Source organism: Suncus etruscus, chromosome 1, assembly GCF_024139225.1.
Source record: "Suncus etruscus isolate mSunEtr1 chromosome 1, mSunEtr1.pri.cur, whole genome shotgun sequence".
In the NCBI taxonomy this organism is placed as follows: Eukaryota; Metazoa; Chordata; class Mammalia; order Eulipotyphla; family Soricidae; genus Suncus; species Suncus etruscus.
Genome location: NC_064848.1, coordinates 12,417,246 through 12,417,986, shown reverse-complemented (window position 1 = coordinate 12,417,986; position 741 = coordinate 12,417,246). Strand labels below are relative to the sequence as shown.

The 741-nt window shown below is 45.7% G+C and overlaps 1 non-coding gene across 1 annotated transcript; it reads right to left on the bottom strand.

Annotated features, from left to right (window-relative positions):
• Positions 1–239: 239 nt before the first annotated feature.
• On the bottom strand, positions 240–403 carry LOC126025671 (U1 spliceosomal RNA). The gene has a single exon (XR_007501498.1). It is a non-coding gene; the product is annotated as a U1 spliceosomal RNA (small nuclear RNA).
• Between the last annotated feature and the right edge of the window lie 338 nt (positions 404–741).

Genomic DNA, 741 nt, shown 5'->3' with positions numbered 1-741 from the left:
TTTTGTAGGCATTTATATATGTCAAGACTTACTGAGGGGCTGGAGCGGTGGCGCAAGTAATAGGGCGTTTGTCTTCACGCGCTAACCTAGGACAAACCGTGATTTGATCCCCCCGGCGTCCCATATGGTCCCCCAAGCCAGGAGAGATTTCTGAGCGCATTGCCAGGAGTAACCCCTGAAGTCAACGGGTGTGGCCCCCCAAACAAAAGCTTACTGAATTCTGTGCTTTTTTTTCTTTTTAGGGGGGAGCGCGAACGCAGTCCCCCACTACCACAGATTATGCAGTCGAGTTTCCCACATTTGGGGAAATCGCAGGGGTCAGCACATCCGGAGTGCAATGGATAAGCCTCGCCCTGGGGAAACCACCTTCGTGATCATGGTATCTCCCCTGCCAGGTAAGTATGCTTTTTTTTTTTTAAATAAATCTTTATTTAAGCACCATGATTACAAGCATGTTTGTAGTTGGATTTCAGTCATAAACAGAACACCCCCCCTTCACCAGTGCAACATTCTCACCACCAATTCCCCCCACCCCGCCTGTATTCATGACAGGCATTCTACTTCTCTCATTCTTTAACATTGTCATGTTAGTTGTTAGTGAAGTTATTTCCCTAACAGCTCAAATTGTGAGCTGGTCCTTCTGGCCCTTAACTCTATTGTCTCTGGGCCTTATTACAGTAATGTCTTTAATTTTTCTTAAAACCCATAAATGAGTGAGACTCTTCTGTGTTTATCTCTTTC